This window comes from Crocodylus siamensis, chromosome 2 (assembly GCF_052110815.1).
Source record: "Crocodylus siamensis isolate JL-2025a chromosome 2, ASM5211081v1, whole genome shotgun sequence".
NCBI lineage: Eukaryota > Metazoa > Chordata > Crocodylia > Crocodylidae > Crocodylus > Crocodylus siamensis.
In genome coordinates, this window is record NC_143396.1 from 265,162,649 (window position 1) to 265,180,573 (window position 17,925).

The 17,925-nt window shown below is 43.4% G+C and overlaps 1 protein-coding gene across 1 annotated transcript in view; it reads left to right on the top strand.

Annotated features, from left to right (window-relative positions):
• The window catches only part of KCNK13 (potassium two pore domain channel subfamily K member 13), a 157,820-nt gene that overhangs the window by 112,767 nt on the left and 27,128 nt on the right, over positions 1–17,925 (top strand). The window lies entirely within an intron of this gene.

Genomic DNA, 17,925 nt, shown 5'->3' on the forward strand with positions numbered 1-17,925 from the left:
CTAGCACTTTTGATATTACCCTAGCAAACTGCTGTGTGGAAAATGGTTTGTGGGGACAGTTTTAAAATAAAGCAATCCATGGTACATTTTAGAAAGGAAAGACATATGGGACAATCAGAAACAAAAGGAGCATTTGGCAAAGGTTACAAACAGATGTTTACTATGAAATATTCATAATGGAACCAAGGAGCAAAGACCTGTATACCGATGTAGGTGTATAGGTCTGAGTCTATTGTTGGTTCTTTTTAACCTGAAGAATTACACAAAGTTAACTCTTAGCAGGGCATGGTATATATCACTAAAACAAGTTGTAGCAGAGAAAAGAAATGAAATTTGAAGAGGTGATTTCTAATGCAATGGTTGGAGTGTGCTAATAAATTCAGTAGTTGAGTGGAAGTCTCTCAACTCTGCATCATTTAAATATAAAAGAAAATCATTATCTTTTTTGGCAGGAAAACTGAGCGATAGGGATTTTATATCACTTTACCCAGAAAGCCCGGCACTGGGGTTTTCACGGAACTTTACAACGGTGTTTGTTAAAATCTTGGATTTTCAAAGTATCTAGAACATAGGATTAATGGAAGTTCAGTGCCCACATATTTGGAGTGGCATCAACAAGGACATCCCTTTCAAAATGTTCTTTGTAGGTAAGAAATGTAGCTATGTCCACATAAAGTTATAGTGAGTCAACCTGAACCATGGAAAGTGATCACAAGCTACAGTTCCATGGGTAGAAAGTTTGTCTTAAATCTCTATTAGCTCTCCCACCTTTTCTAATGGTGAGGAATTAGCCAATGTTTTGTGGTTGTTCTCTGATCACAGTATTGAAGAATCTCTTCCTTTAAATGCCATCTGTATACAGACACCAAAACAAACAGTATGTGGGGGCTCTTGTGTTCGTGTTACATTGTGTCTTTATTTGCCAAAGGAACAAGAAGATGATCATGATCACATATGATAAGCTGTATTATGTCCCTCTGAATAAATATCACATGGATACTGTCACTACCGAAACAGAGACGGAATGGAACAGACATACTTCATTTTAATTTGGCAACACAGTCACCAACCTGCATCTGTGTTCCCAGAATGCACTGGAATTCCAAAAATCAAAGCAGAGTGAAAACCCCTCAAATTGCAGTGAATGGGCTGTTTTAGAAATTAATACAAAGAGCAGGTTGGACGTGCCTTCCTCAGATATCCTGGAACATCTATGAAATTTAACACTAGCGCATGAAAGGACTATTCTGTTGCCCCTTTCAGGAAAGCTGTATCTCTTTTGGGAAGAGGGCTAGATATTACTCAATTCCATGTAAAAACAGAAATCCAAAATGTAGCCAAAAACATGGAAGACCTAACCCTAACGGTAAACCCCTCTCTCTTGAGATAATCAGTCTTGTGCAATGCCTGATAATTCAGAAACCCAAAGGTGGTCCCCATCAACAGGTTCTTGTCTTTCTCATTGTAGCAAGTGACACAACTGTGGAAAAAGCATCCGTTAAATTCAAACGCCTTAGGTTTGTCATCAATGTTGGCATAGCCGTCTAAACAATAGGGGCCTACCTGAAATTCCCTACCCTGTAAAGCATGTTGAATTTGAATATTTTCTTTCTCCAAAATGTACATTAGCCGCTGAATAGATGGGGTTGAAAACTTCTTTTTCTGTCTCTGATAGTTGTCCCAGGGGGAGAAGCACTATGATCTGCGGTTCCAAAAACATAAACCTGTACATGGCTATGCAGACGTAGGCCATCGTGATGTACTGGAAATGATCTATGCAGCGTCCTACATTTTGGAGTTCACCATCTACTTTCACTTGGTCTACCCGCCATGTCATTTTCATAATCTCATCCCTGTAGAGGCAGCAGGCCTCTTTCAAAATTTTTATGTGCTTCTGGCAATAATAGACCAGCTCCTTTTGCAGGTCAAAGGTCTTATCATGGTTATTCTGATACCATTCTAAAAACTGTCCTTTCTCACCGGACATTATATTTTCAATGCAATAATACTCCCTCTTTGGGAGAGGCCCCACGTAATTTTGGTTTTCTGCTGTGTTAAAAAAATGTGGGAAATAACCTTTTCATCCTTCAAACCCCATCACTTGTGGAAGCTTGCTAAGTTTCATTGGCAAAAAGTTTAAAGAATCTATGAAACAGATCACTTGGTCTGGTCACTTCTATGCACATGAGTTTACCACCCTGAGTGATTAGTTTCACACCCATTTTTTCCTTCAATAACTGGCTGACAACGAAGTAACCATCATAGCCTTTGGCGTTGTGAGCTATGAAGGTATAGTCCTTGAACTTTTTATCCATAGAGACCTTAATAAACTCAGACTGACACTCTTCGCCCTTAAACTCCCAAGTTTGATCAGAGGTCAGGAAAACAGATCTTACGATGATAGGCTGAGAGCCATGGGACTCTTTAGCCTGGAAAAGCGCAGGCTCAGGGGTGATCTGATGGCCACCTATAAGTTTATCAGGCGTGACCACCAGGATCTGGGGGAACGTCTGTTCACCAGAGCACCCCAAGGGATGACTAGGTTGAACGGTCACAAACTCCTGCAAGACCGTTTCAGGCTGGACATAAGGAAGAATTTCTTTACTGTCCGAGCCCCCAAGGTCTGGAACAGTCTGCCATCGGAGGTGGTTCAAGCACCTACACTGAACACCTTCAAGAGTAAATTGGATGCTTATCTTGCTGGGATCCTATGACCCCAGCTGACTTCCTGCCCTTTGGGCAGGGGGCTGGACTCGATGATCTCCCGAGGTCCCTTCCAGCCCTAATGTCTATGAAATCTATGAAAGTGCTTTCTGGCTTTTTGGGCTTAGCTTTACAAGACTCTAGGGGGGGGTTGCCGGCGGCGTTCTGAGGTTTTTTTCCCCCTATCTTTAGCTCTATTGCAAAAATGTAGTTGGGCACATGCATCGGCATCTCCTGCACAAAATCATAAAAAATGCACCCCTCGCCTTCTTCAGGCTCTTTAATCTGATGCATAAAGCACCAATGTTTGTTTACAGCTGTGATTTTCCTATAACACTGTTTGCACTGCCGCCCTTTGCACTCGTGCTTTTTGTCCACGTAAGATTTACACTCATCGCACAGTTTTAGTCCGACTTTCAATCTGTTTTTCAGAGGCCAGGGCCACGTGCCTTTGTAAGCGCTCTTTGGAACGACAGAACAGCTTACAATTAGGGCACCTCTGTGTCCTGCCCACGTTTTCAGAGGAGTTTGTGCTCAGGCAAAGACGACATCAGAACCTGCACGTGTGGCTATGGCTGTACAATGTCTGACAAAGATTGCAATAATTTCTCGTGCCAAACACCTTTTTCACATCCAAAATACCATAATAATGTTTACCATGTAGCAGAAGAAAACAGGTGTCGGGGTATCTGGGTGTGTCCTGTGTTTTAAATAAACTCCACACAATTTTTTCCTTATGCATCACTGTGTGAATGTTAACCTGTTCAAGGTCTTCAAACAAAGGTACTTGATGGAGCATAGCCTATTGATACATAGACATGCCTAATTCCCTATGCAGTTCTTTGGCACCATCTAGCTGCTTGACATCTCTGGCCCCTCAATGTTTTGTAACAACCAATAGACTGCCTGCAAAGCACAGGATAGATCATAGGTATTCAAGTCAATTAAATACTTCCTCTTTTTAGTAATGATCTGGGAATAGGGGATAGAGCTTATAACTCTATGGCTTCCACCTCCCCAGCCTCTCACAATGACACAACCAGGCAAAATGTGCAATATTTCTCTTTGGCTTTGGAACAGGTTACTGAACCACTCTAAAAACAGCTCGGGGTCATCTTGTTTAAATTAATAGCTAGAGAGTATAAACAGTTTGCCATGTTATCTGCCTGAATACGTAACTGTGCGTAGTCATTGCCTGTGAATCTCTGTCGGAGCTCTGCTACAATTTTGTCCACCCCTCGGGTTATGGCTTCGTATGCCACGTGTAACGGCACATGCTCCAGATTCACAAAACAGAACTCCTCAGTGTACCTCATGCATCCAAACCTGGTACAGACCACTCTTGCCTTCTCACGCACACCATATGTACATCCGGTAAAGCATCCTGTGATGACTCAGGAGACCAGGGGGCACTTGAGGGGTCCTCTAAACTGTCTTCTATACCAGATTCATTATCCCAACCCTCTGACCCTCCAGGTCTTGGTGGTGGGGAAGGCCTAGGTAGTCTGGGAACATTTGAAGGACCCTCTAATGGTCTTCCTAAATCATAGTCACCATCTCCCCTCCCTGGCTCTGTGGGTCCTGGTAAAAGGTCAGGTCTGGGAGGCTGGGGTACATTTGAGGGACCCTGTAATGGGCTTCCTAAACCATATTCTCCACCCTCTATCTCTGGCTCTGGGGGTCCTGGTGAAGGGTCAGGGCTGGAAGGAGGAGAAGTGTTTGAGGGATCCCTAGGGGATCTCTTTTTTTTTCTTTCCTCAATCAGTGTTTAACCTTCCCCATGCTCCTCTTTAACCAGGCCCTTGATTTTCGCCCCGTGAGCTACTTGCTGGTTTTCCACCCATTCTTACCCCCACTTTTACCATGACTCCCCCTCTTATGATACAGATCATGCCTGCTGTCCGAGTTACACAGACTACCTCCTCTCGGAGTAAAATTTACCCTTTTGCTCTGGTGGTAATCATGATCTTTCAAGGCGCTCTGCACACTCGTTCTGAGATGTATACGTCTGCCAGTATCACCCCAAATCCCCCCTTTGTTTGACAGTAATCATGATCTTTTCAGACAAGTTGTTTATACCCACCCTGAAAATCCACTCTCTATTTTTCACAATAATCATGATCTTTCCAAAAAGGAGAAAGACTCTCCTCTTTCTCTAAATTGTGTGAGCAATCAGTCCTGGGTTTCTTATTCAAAGGGTCCAGATCACCTGTTTTGGGGGTATGAATTACATATGGCTCTCTCAGAGGTATGTGGCTTGTTTTCCTCCGAGGAATCATACCCTTCTGTTCTGTCCTGGTGGTCTTCTGATCCTTGGGTGGTATGATCTGCAGGCTGAGCATTTCTGGGGTTTTTTGCTTGTGCTTTTAGAGTTATCTGCCCATGCCCCCACTCTTTTTCGGGAGTGGTGTGTGTGATCACTTAGAAAATATAAAATTTACATCTCAGCATTGAGAATTCACTTTCCTCACACACTACAAATTTAAAATTTGCTTAACCCCTTTGTAACAGGTCTAGCGCACTGAAGCCTTTCTGTTGGTGACTCCGCCTTCCCGTCTTGGGCTAACCGCCTGCTTACTTGCCCGCCATGCCTTGATCTTAATTGATTGAGTGATGTAATTAGCAGGAGGCTGCCCACTTTATATGCCCGGTGTCAGGGGGCGCTACCTGCAGCTCCTTTTCCTCCCCTACACCACAGCCCAAGCCTCGCAGATGGTACTTGACATGGTTTGCCCTATGCCTTGGCCCTCTTCTTTACTTCTGGGGCTCCCTGCTGCCTCCTCTGGCTCCGGGGCTCCCTGCTGCCACCTCTCGCTCTGGCTCCTCCCACTCTGGGGCTCCCTGCTGCCCCCCCTCGCTCTGGAACTCCCTGCTGCCTCCTCTCGCTCTGGGGCTTCTCGCTGCCCACTCTTGCTCTGGGGCTTCAGGGCCGGGGCCAATGCGCCCCCAAACAATGCTGCACCCTCTCCGGCGCCAGGAGACCCCACGCTACCGTGGCATCCCTATGAGGCCTCCTCCACCCCTAATAGCCTCACCCGGTCCTCCGGTTAAATAGTAAACACAAAACATAAAGTCCCTGGGCTACAACATAAACTAAAACACCCGGTCAAAAATCCATGTTCTGTCCCTACCGGAAAAATACTTCCACTCAGCCGCAACCAGGGGATGCTCCTGTAGTCTATTTTCCCCTTTCCCTGCGTACTGGCCAAGCTCCCCACTCCTTACCCGCCGGAGGGGAACTCCTCTCCTGGCCTTATGCTTGGGCTTAAGAAGGGGCCAAGCCCTGCCCCTTCCTGTCAGCTGACCCCCTTGGTTTCCCTGGCAACCAGCACCTGTGCTGTCCTGGTGACTGGCAGTTGAGCCTCCCCCTTCTCACCACTAGGGGTCTTTCCTGCCATTTATGCTTTTAGGCATAGGGCACCCGCGTGCACTGCAACACCCCTACACACCACTTCTCCTCCCACAAGAAACACAAAGTTTCAGAAGCTGATTTCAGAAAAATTACCCTTTACTACTGGATAAAAATGTGACTGTATGTGCTTGTTCTGCTTTTCTGTTTTAGAAGAACAGGTTCTGTTGGAAAACAAAGAGTTACAAACAGTTGTTATAACTTAGTGTGATTATAGTAACACAGCCACAAATAACACACCATTTTAAAATAATTTTTACCTTGCTGTGGTAAAATTGCATGGGGCTTCCCCACCTGATAAGCTCTCTGTAATATAAATGAAATGATACAATAAGTAAGTCCTCTGTATTAAAAAATTAAATAAGAGATTAAGGAAAATAGCGTAAGTATAAAGTAAAATATAACCATATTAAAATAGTTACCACTAAAAGACAACATCTCTTTAGTCTTAAAATATGTGGAGTTCTGGACACACTGGTCAGCTTTTATTTATTTATTTTGATCTGGTGTATCTTTATGACACACACCCGCCGTTCCATACCATACACAATCTATGAGAATATATGTTTTTAAAATTCAGTCATTATTTCCATCAAAAACATTTATAATATTTACTGATTTCTTTTGTTAAACCTTCTTGTAAGAAGTGTTTTTTATCATTTCCTGTGACCATTAAGCCTTGTCAGCCTTATCTTTACAGCTGGTCTTTTGGTAAAAGATAACTCCTTTAGTTCTTAAAACAAGAAGAGCTCTGAACGCAATAGTCTTTTTTTGTGGTCTGGTTTATCTTTATAACACCCACCCTCACCACACCCCTCCCATACAAAAGCTGTGAGAATATATATTTTTAAATTCAGTCTTTATTTCCATCAAAACTTTTACAATATTTACTAGTTTATTTTGTTACGCCTCCTCCTTAGAAGGGTTTTTTTTAATCATTTCTAGTGACCATTAAGTCTCATTGGTTTTAGCTTTACAAAAAATCCTATCTGTATGTGATTAGAGATCCAAGACACTAAAGCAAATGCTAATGTACATTAGCTGTAGAAAACTGTTGATGTGCTTTACAACCTCACATCCCCCACCCTCCCACCAAGATCAGCAAAAGATATAACCCCACCCCACCCCATTTTAAGCAGTTTTTGCTAAGCCCTTCTCTTAAGCAGGGTTTTATAATCTCTAGTACCAATTAAGCATTCGATATGGGGTATGAGTGTTTTATGTTCCTCAGTGATCAAATCATGAAGGGCAGCATTAGGATCTTCTGCAGAATACACAGTGTTTAGAAGCTCTCTAACCTGAATTAAATGTTTCTCAGTAATTCTGAGAATGTTCCTGGCAAACCCAATGGTTATAACGGCATTGAAAATGCTATCAACACATTTCTTGGCAAAGTTCCCGAATTATTTGGTTTATGTCTTCATCTAACCAAGTAATACATTCGTGGGCTTCTTGACCCCCTAGGTCAAATGTGTACCCTCAGCATAGGTCAAAAAGTCTCTTCCTCAAGCAGTATTTCATAGAATCATAGAATCAATGAGTCAGAAGGGACCTAGACAGATCATTGAGTCCGACCCCCTGCCATAGGCAGGAAGCAGCACTGGGGGTGGCAGGGGTCATAAGACCCCAGCCAGGTGCCTATCCAATCTCCTCTAGAAGATTTCCAGGGAAGGTGAGAGCACCACCTTGCTGGGAAGCCTATTCCAGGCTCTGGCCACCCTTACAGTGAAGTAGTTCTTCCTAATATCTACCTAAACCTTTCCTCCCTCAGCTTGTGGCCATTGTTCCTGGTGACTCCAGGGGGGTCCCTGGTGAACAGACTTTCCCCAAGTCCCTGCTGCTGGCCTCTGATAAGGTTGTAGGCAGCCACAAGATCCCCCCTCAGTCTCCTCTTGCGGAGACTGAAGAGATTTAGGTCCCTCAGCCTCTCCTCATAGGACCGGCCATGGAGGCCCTCAACCATATGAGTGGCCCTTCTCTGGACCCTCTCCAGGTTCTCCACATCCCTCTTGAAGTGCAGCGCCCAGAACTGGACACAGTACTCCAGCCGTGGCCTGACCAGCACCACATGGAGGGGGAGCAAGACCTATCTGGACCTGTTAGCGATGCCCCTGTTGATGTATGAAAGGGTGCGGTTGGCTCTGCCTATTGCTTCATCGCATTGGCAACTTCTGTTCATCCTGGAGTCAATCCTGACTCCAAGATCCCTCTCTGCCTGTGTGCTGCTGAGAGGGCCAGCCCCTAACCTATAACCATAATGCTGGTTCCCTCTCCCCAGGTGCAGCACTCTGCACTTGTCCTTGTTGAACAAGGACAAGTTTCATTATGCCATAAAAGAAAACGCGAACAAGAGACTTCATAAAAACTTTACGTTCGTGTGATGTAATAGCTTATGTTGATTCAATTCCTAGCTGTCTTCTAAACTCTTCAGGCTCATCTGGTCTTTGTTCTCTGCAAAAGCATACACCTCCTTCTTGTGTACTGGTGATTAGGTTTTCTGGAGTCATTAAACAGGCTTCATCTAACTGCAAAGGAGTTCAAATAAACAACTTAGTTAGTTAGCTGCTGTTTAATCAGTCCTTCCAAACACACGTGCCATGGAGTGAACCCATACCAATATCCTGAAAACCCAAGTGCCCCCACAAACATGCTCCAAGGCTCTTACCGGTCTCTCACCGGTCTCTCCTCTGCGATGACCTCTACTTCACATACAGGCTCTGGCACAAAGGTACCCTCTTCCAAATTCTCAATGTCTGCTTCAAGGGTCTGGGCCTCCTCCGTTTGACTGTTCATTGGATCTTCCCGAACAGGGTCAGTCATGTCAAAGAGTCTCTGGGCAAGGGGCCATGTCTTCTCCTCAAAACTAATTCTACGGTAACGCTTTCTATAAAGCCATCTTGGGGTTGTAGTGAGTGGGCCTACAGGCATTGTGAAAGACTCCATATCTGCCCCTGCTTGCCTTAGCACAGTCTCAGATAAACAGAGGGGTCGTTTGGGAAAGCAGATAGACATGGTGGGGTTGCCACCCAAATCCTACCCCCTCTACTCATTCCAATTGGTTCAGCATCGTTCTTGGGAGGTCTGAGGCCTCTGAAACCTCTGCCACTTGGTTGGGAGTGGTGAGGCAGGTTGTGAGAGGAGTCATACCACCACCCTGCCACCCCATAGACCACACCTGTGCTCTGGCGGGCGAACTAGATTAGTGTGGGACCTGATAGGCCATAACTGCACCACGTGATCTAGGGTGGTTCTTGCAGCATGAGTGGTTGGGCTTTGGGGGTCTGCATGGGCTGTCCTTCTGATGTCATGGACCATTTGGTGCTGGTGTCACACACCATGTGACTGGGGGTCAGGGGCAGGGCTGGTGGTGCCACACACCATACAGGGGGAAAGGGGGTGGGACTAAGGGGTGGGCCTTCCGGTCCAGCCCACCTGTCATATTTGCAGTGAAGGGCGGTGAACCTATATACTACTGACAGAAGATGGCACCTTCATAAAAATGTCCCAGCCTTTAGGTGCAAGTTTGTGAAGAATGGAAGTGGAATGAGTGCACGTTAGGCCCCCTCTATACATTATATCTATTGGAAAATTAACTTGTTAATTGCGCAATAAGTTTAGACCAGCTACATGTGGAGATTAACTATTGCACCTTTAAAAGGTTCAACCAGCTATAAAGTTATCGCCTGAAAATGTGTTATAACTTTATTGGTGGTTTCTATCCAGCTTTAATTTACATGTTTAGGCAGTCCCCTGGAGCCAGGAGACTATTGCTGGTGTGATCTCCTGGTGCTGGGAGACACAATGCACCCTCCACACTCATGGACACCCACCCCTAGTGACTGATATGGTAGAAACAGACTTTTCTTTTATCTGCCTGGCCCTGCCTCACACACACAAAGTATTTTTAAACAGCATGAAGCTTAGCTTTTCTATGTTTAGTTAAATCTGTCTTTTGGAAAATGTCCTTGTTTTCAGCATCCAGAAGGAAAGTTGCTGTAGGACACTGGGTATGCTTTTTCTACATCACTCCTTAACATTATGAAAAACACTGTTTTGACAGAAATAACAAAATTTACTAGCCAGGTAACTACCCCACCCTCATAGGGAGTGTGTTTCTCATACTATCTGACAACGTAGCTCTTGCCAATGAAAGCTCTCTGAACCAGGTACGGTAGTTTCCAAGATGCCACCCTGCCTTGCCTTCTGCCAGATCTGTTTATGTGATGGCCACTGCTAAATATTCAGAGGCTGGACACAGTGTAGCTTTCCTCTGCTGTTAGGGAGGTGGTGAGATTTGATAAATAGCTTTAATATTGTCCAGTTTCAGTCCATGCAATTAGACATACTTTTGGCCAGTTAAAGCAAGGGCGGAGCTACTCATTAATCATCCTTTCTTACATACATGAGCTGTTATTTCTTCCAAAAGATAAACCATTAGCTAGCCTGGAGAGACAAGCCCAGTTCTTTATTTGCAAGCCTCTTGTTTGAAGCATTTAAACTACTGGGGATTTGCTTTAGGCAGCTTCTGGAAAGAATTGAACCTCGCCACCTTAGATTTGCCACACAAGGGTTGTATCTGCTAACTTACCTCTGGGCATTTAAAAAAAAGCCATATAGTAAGTATTTAGGTAACTATAAACCTTTCTTCTTTTCCTAGCTCAGTGCATTCTGAACACATGATGTTTGGGTTTCTATTGTGAGCATACCTGGCAAAATCTACCTCGGTTTTGCAAACTTACATTAATCATATTTAAGTTGTTAATCATAAATAACTGGTCAGTATTAAGAGCATCAGGCAAACCCCGCACAAATACAGGGAAAAGCTATAAAGTATTTTTTACTGAAAAGACTGAAAAATTCTGTGACCCCGCCCATTGTTCTCTGGCATAACAGACAACATGTGATTATCATTTCCCAATAGTTTGCTTTATAGAGAAACTCTGCTCACCATTACTTCCCCACCCTCCAAAAATAAGTGATAAAGAGTGTTTTCAGCAGGTATCCATTTTTTAAACCTGCAGGGTATTATTTTAAGATCTTCATATCTTGTGTGGTGTGTATGGTTCCTGTTGCAAGTGACTTCTGTGCTTTTTAAAGTGGTTATTTTCGGTATCACTCACCTGTTTTTGTTCATGAAGATAGATGCTTGTTACAAACCGGCTCTTTAGGGGTCTTGTAGGATCCCCCATTGACACTCACAGACTAGATCAATGGTGACCAACATTTTCACCCCATGGGCAGGATGACTGGTGCTGGGTTGGTCCGTGGACTGGATCCAGTCTGTGGGCCCAATCCAGCATGCCCAATCTGACATCCACCATTTTGTGCCCATGGCCCTAGCCCTGTGCATAACAGATCAGGCCCCAACCCTAAACATGGCTGTGCTTCTCAAGCTTACAAAGCTGATCTTTGAACTGCTCTCCCTTGTTCAGTGCAGGCCCTTTAATTTCCATGCAGGCCTTTCTCCCTGACAGTTTATACCTGTAGGGTTTTGCTCTTGGTGACACAAACTCCGTGACAGGCTGACCTGGCTGTCTGACTCTGTCAAGAAAGGGCTCTGGTCTCTTGTGACTTACAAATATTACATGACTTATGTTGTGGTACAGACAGTCACTTGTCTAGTAGATCATAAAGCTCTAGTGGGATGTATGCTTGGGTAAAAGCAGCTATGAGAGAATTAGCATTTGCAGAGGCTGCATAGTGCTCTTTTACACTTTTACACATTCCCAATACACACAAACTATTTCGTTGTTGATACAGTCACAGGAGGTAACCTCATAAGAGGGAAAAAAATTATACTTAGAAAGTTTGTTAGGATCTCTCAGAAGCTTCGCGATTTTGTTTTGTGTTTGAATTTTCCCCAAAAGAAGCTTAGAGACAATTTAGAAACATGCCTTTTAGCAGAGTTTACCCCAATTTGATTTTGCCATAAACACGTAATTTCTTATAGAAATCGCTAATGTATTGATTTTGTTTTTCTACATTCAGAAAAAAACAGGTTGGAAATGCTTGACACCATTTATTTCTGTCAAAGTACTCGGCAAAAAAAACTGCTTTTAGCTCTCAGGAAAATGCCTGACTTGGAATTTGGGACATTTTTTTTCTTTTCTCTTTTCTTTTAGTCCTATTCTACCTTGCACCAGGTGAGGGGCCTTGTCTGGATAAAGCAGCTACAAGTCACACTCCTTATATGCCACGCTTAATACTTCTGGCCTTTGTCCACAAAGAGGTTCTAGGAAAGAGGAACAATGAGTTGCCATAATCTTCATAGGGAGCAAGGTAAAAAAGTCCTTGCAGTGGGTATTTTTAACACTGGCAATTACAAAGTACTTCGGGAGCAAGTCAAATTTGCCATAAAGAACGTTGTGGTATCTCAGAAGCTACCTTGGTCTTGCTTACACACAGCTCCTGACTACTGCTCACCGTAGCAGAGCCACCCACTGCTCTTGAGTTTCTAATATAGACTTAGGCTGCCATCAAAGAGCGTCTCTGGGCATGAGAGGTTGAGCCAATTGTCTTTTGGTCAGGGAATCAGCCAGGTTCCCAGCTGATTGTGCTGTGCCTTCCACCCATTGTCCCAAAAGGTTCTGACCACAAGCCTCTGTCTTTGGAAAATATTGGCCCTAAACTTCACCTGGTCATAGAAAATGTAAGGCTGTATATAACCATGCAGAGGAACATCAGGGTGAGGTACTAGAAAGGAGCCATACTAGTTCTTTCCTTCTCCCAATGGAAGATTAATCTTCTGTCAGAGTCATTTCTTTGATTTCTTTTCTGTGGAGGATGCAAGCTTTTCTCAAAATGTGTACTTCCTGCTGGCAATGTAGTGCCAGCTGTTTCTGTTGTTCAACTGTGTTGTTTTGATTAACTGTTTTGATTACCTGTGTGGAAACTTCACTCTCTCCAGTTATCATACGGTCAATGCTGCAGTCAATTCACCCTGGGCATTTTGTTTTATTGGTGTTAGAACTATGTGGGGGGGAAAGCCCAAACAGAACCCATGGCCTGTGGTCTCTTACTGAGTTTCAGGGGTAAGACATTTAAAAAGTCAATAAAATGATGTTTAAGGCCTTCCATTTACCTCCCTAAGCTATCAGTGCTACATGGCTTTTCCATCACCTATTTTCTAAAGATAAAATATGTGTCATCATAGCCTTTGGTGTTGTGAGCTACAACATTATATATAAAGCCTAAACCATCTAGTGGTCTTGACAACATCCTGAACACAGTTTCTTCCTTAAATTCCCATGAGGTCTCCCCGGTGCACAAATACACTGCACAGAGGTACTTAGCCGTAGCATCATAAGGTTATCTAAGCCAAACCTCTGCACAAATTCAAGATGCACCATTTCTACATTAGCCCAGAAAAAAAGGCTTCCCAGCCTCTTTTTGAAACCTCCATTCTTTGTGGTAAGGGTGGCCAAAATTTGGAATGGGCTTGCAAGGGAGGTGGTGCTCTCCCCAACCTTGGGGGTCTTTAAGAGAAGCCTGGATAGGCATCTGGCTGGGGTCTTCTGACCCCAGCACTCTTTCCTGCCTCGGCTGGGAGTCGGACTCGATGATCTGTTGAGGTCCCTTCCAACCCTAGCATCTGTGAACCTATAAGATTTCACAACTTTCCTTGACAGGCTGTTCCATTGCCCTTCTGTTCGGATAGTAAGGAAGCCTTTTCTGAAATTTAATCTAAATCTCTTTGCTGCAGTTGAAGCCCATGTCTTCATGTCTTACACTTTGTGGCAAGGGAGGACAGTTGATCTCCCTCTCCTGTATGTCTCAAGCCTTTCAGGTATTTGAAAACTGCTGTCACGTCACTCCTTAATCTCCTTTTTGCCTTGTTCGCTCAACCTTTTCATATGTGGCTTGTGTTCCAACCCCTTTACTATCTCTGTTGCTCACCTCTGGACCCTCTCCAGTTTCTTTGTACCCTGCTTAAAATGGAGAGCCCAGAACCAAACACAATAGTCTAGCTGAGGCATAACCACTGAGCAAGTGTATCAGTTCCCAGGTCTCACATACAATACTTAGTTATGCAGATCAAAAGTTCATTGTCTTTTTTTCAAATGTGTTACATGGCTGACTCATGCTGAGTCTGTGATCTACCAAAACCCCTGGATCCTTCTTAGCAGTGCTACTGCCCAGCTAGTTATCTCCCAAGCTGTATTTGTGCATATTTCTTTCAGAGGTGGAACTCTTAACGTTTCTCTTTCTTGAATTTCTTTTTTTTCCTTTTTATCTGTAGCCCAGTTGACATCCTTCTGAATTAATACTGTCTCCGCTTACCCTACCACCAGATTCCCACCCTGGGAGCAGCCCCACAGGCCAGATGGCCTGGATCCATTCTCTGGATCTGGCCTGTGGGTTGGATCCACATTACTCGTCAAACCTACAGGGACATACTGTGCTACTCATCCAGCCTGCAAGACCAGTTGAGATTAACACTCCTGATCTAGTCTCTTGGGAGGGGGACAGTAAGGGAGTGAAGGAGATCCCCTGGGTGTGAGCCAGGATAGTGGAGGTCACTAGGGATGGGAGGCAATATGGGTAGAGGGATGTGTTGGTTTCCTTTCATGGATGTAGTGAATATGGGTTAGGAAGTAAAGTTGGGTTGGGCGAGTGGCACACTCTCCTTGGTCAGAGGCAGGGGAGTGAAAGAGGGTGGGATGGATTGCTTTGAATTTTGGAGTTTGGGGGGTGGTTTTGTTGAACCTTCTTATGTTAATGTTTTTCTGTTTCTATATTGTTTGTCTTTTCCTGTTAGCTGCCCTGAGGCTTGTTGGAAAGGGGTTGTGTATAAATCAAATAAATAACTAATGTTGCCACCCCCACTCTGGCCCTGGGATCCTTCGGCTCAGGCGGTGTATCACCAGACTCTGGTACATCAGTTGTTTGTGAGTTACCACTTTCTGAAACCTCTTATTTTCCTCAAAAACTGGGGGAGGTTGTTTTTTTCTCATTCTTACTGTGAACCAGATCATTAATGTTTTACCCAGAAGCCAACATACTCTCCAACCTCCAGTCTTAACCCTGAGTTATCCAATCCATCCAGCATCCAAACCATATCTGCATCTGTTTGGGCCCCTTTGCCCCCTGCTCTCTGTACAGGTTTGATTTTGACCTCTTATTGCTTTTTCTGGGAGCTGTAGGTGTCTTTAAAAAGACAATGATTTTTCCTAAAACAGCTTGCATATCCTTTCTATCTGGTTATGTGCCTCAGTCCTTTTCAGAGCATCTTTACTTGGGCACCTGTGTTTCTTAAGCTATGTTAAACTATCAGCTTTGTCTTCTACTTTTCATAATCTTACTGTGACTATGTGCCTTATTATCCTTCATGGCAGAAATAAGTTTAAGCCACATCAAATGGTTTTTGTATAGTGGGTTACATTTTAGATCTTGGTTTTTATTTGCAATCCCTAAAGCTGAAGAAATGTGGACATTTAGCCCTTGGAAGGGTCCCCAAACATCCATTTATTTTAATGTCAACATGGGCCTTGTGACAGAGACAGGTAGACCCACCAGCCAGTTACTGCTCTATAGCTATTATCATTTCAACCCTCTAAATATTTTACATCTACATTTTTGCTGCCTTCTGTGAACTTTCTAGATGTGTTAGCCTTGGAGATTTTAACCCGAAGTTTTATACAGTGCTCCTGAATAATTCCCTTTTCATGATGGTGCATTTTCTGTGTATTACGGGATCTGACCAGGATTTAATCTGAAAAATAAATTCTTTTAAATGAGTTGTGACATATTTAATCATCAGAGACATTTTGACCAATGGTGCTCTACATATGCATGAGGAATTTTACTCAATTTAATATGAAAAGGGTACTCGGGTCTTGTATGTAGATACGATACCTTGATTGCTCAAGTCTGAACTTTCATCAAATGCATTTATCGCCAGTTCTGCAGATTTCTGTGTAATATCTTGAACTCTAATGGTAAAGGTGCTTGACCCCCATTTCACAAGCTGGACCAATACTTGTAGGCTTGTTGAAAGACAATAGCATATTCCAGTTCAGCTCAATTGGGCTGGTGAAGCCAGAGTGTCCCCAGTTGATTCAAAGGGAGCTCAGTCAGTACTTTTGTTGCCAGAAAAAGACCATCTATGTATTTATTTTTAAAACTCAGAAGGCCCCTGTCCCCCAGGCTTTATGTCGTTTTATAAAGCATGATACCCTGGCTTTATAAAGCCATACTCCAACAGTTTGCTTTATTTTAAACATACAACTCTTTTATTTTCACCATTTTTATTCTTCTACAAATATGTAAGCTTTGTTTGATGTAAAATAGACTATTTCTTCTTCCAAGCATGTTTCCCACTAGGTGGGGTCCATTTTTTGAGTTTTCATTTTCCACAAGCTACTGTCAATTGTCACCTCTTCTGAAACACCACATGCTCTTATGTCTTGTATATACAGGTACAAGATCTCTTTTGGTCTTCCCTTTCTCTTTCTTCCCCTTTCTCTTGCCTCTGTCTCAGCTTACTTTCCCATATACTCTTCAACCCTTCAGGCTGCAAGCCCAAACCCTGTTAGTTTGCGGTCTCTCAGCTTTTTCTTGTCTGATGTCAACCTTTGCCTCTTGCTGCACCTCTGTTGCTTGCACAATCTTTTTTACTGAGTCCATAGATCCATCCCAGCATCCTCATTTCTGTCACAGTCTTGGCAAACTGTTATTTCTTCATTACCCCACTCTCTTAATTCATATTACAACACTGGCCTCTTGTAGCGTGATCTCCTCAGGTGACTTTGCTGTGCTGGCTTTTCCTGGTCGGACCTGATAAAGAATGTTTTGCATTGGAAAGCTTGCCTAACTTTATCCCACCTGGGCAGTTGGTCCAATAATGGATATCACACCAAGAAATCCTTGCCTTTCAAATGAACCAGCATTTTCCCATCACAAACCTCTCCTTTCACCTCCCTCCATTTCACCCATGCCTTATTTAAAATAAAAATGATTTTAATAGTGAAACAATTGTTTTCTGAAAAAAGTTTCACACTAATTATTTTATTTAAAAGATATACAATCCTTGAAAGTACAAAGTCTTTCCCCAGAACATTTCATTTTCATACACTTTTAACAGAAATACAGACCAGCTCACAAATGTACTGTCCATTTACAGCTACCATGGCTTTATTATATTTTACATTGTATGTTGTCCCCACACAACACCCCAACTTAAGAGTTCCAGATATCTTACAAACAAATCTTTTAAGCAGGCTTGTAACTCCTTGTGAACAGTGTTTTGTCTATATGAGCTATTCATCCATTGGTTATCACGCTTCGCAGCATTTTGCGTTGTTTTGTGCCAGGTTCAGCTCGGGGCTATATTCCAAGCTAAGTTTTCTTGAGAGTGGTAGAAGCTTCGTTTTAAAAGCTATCTAAGGATCCCATGAACAAAAACACATGGGAGTCCACCAGACTCTCTTACCTTACAACCTAACACTGTCTCAACTAAATGCTTAACAATTTCCTTAAAACCTTACACTCTTTCTCAGATGAACAAATTGTACTGAATTAACAGTAGGGGAGCAGAAGTACCTGCATCAGCTGATCCATGGCAATTGCTTTGTGTGCCTGCTCTATCCCAGGGCAAATGGAAACTAAAACATGAAATTTAGCATTTCATTTAGAGGTAAACTGCCCTGCTTCAGCTTCAGTGATTTGCCACACTAGGTCAGCAGCAAAGCTGAGCCCAGGATTCCTGACTTCTTGTTCCCATACAAACAGCCCTCACCATGGAAACACGAGCACTAAAGTAGCGATTTCTACCATTTGAGCAAAAAAAAAAGGAACTCCATTACCTGCTAGCA